Below are 200 nucleotides of genomic sequence, written 5' to 3'. Positions count from 1 at the left end.
AGATAGCTTCTCCAATCGAAGAGATATGTTTTATGGTTATGATCTTAACAACTTACGTGCAAATGTTCAGTGGTTAAGTCTTTCGAATTGTTGGCCGTACATTTATTTTGATTGCAGTATTTGAAGATATTTGATTTTGATAACATACTCTATCAATCACGTTTGTTATATACCCAAACCTCAATGCAAAAATGATTTTT

The 200-nt window shown here is 31.0% G+C and overlaps 1 protein-coding gene across 1 annotated transcript in view; it reads right to left on the bottom strand.

The window, feature by feature from the left end:
• Positions 1-200, bottom strand: part of LOC119589355 — a 19,093-nt gene that overhangs the window by 1,037 nt on the left and 17,856 nt on the right. The gene's annotated exons all lie outside the window — the stretch shown is intronic.

Source organism: Penaeus monodon, chromosome 25 (assembly GCF_015228065.2).
Source record: "Penaeus monodon isolate SGIC_2016 chromosome 25, NSTDA_Pmon_1, whole genome shotgun sequence".
NCBI classification, from domain to species: Eukaryota; Metazoa; Arthropoda; class Malacostraca; order Decapoda; family Penaeidae; genus Penaeus; species Penaeus monodon.
Note: the sequence above shows the minus strand (reverse complement) of the source record. Positions and strands in the feature narration are given on the sequence as shown.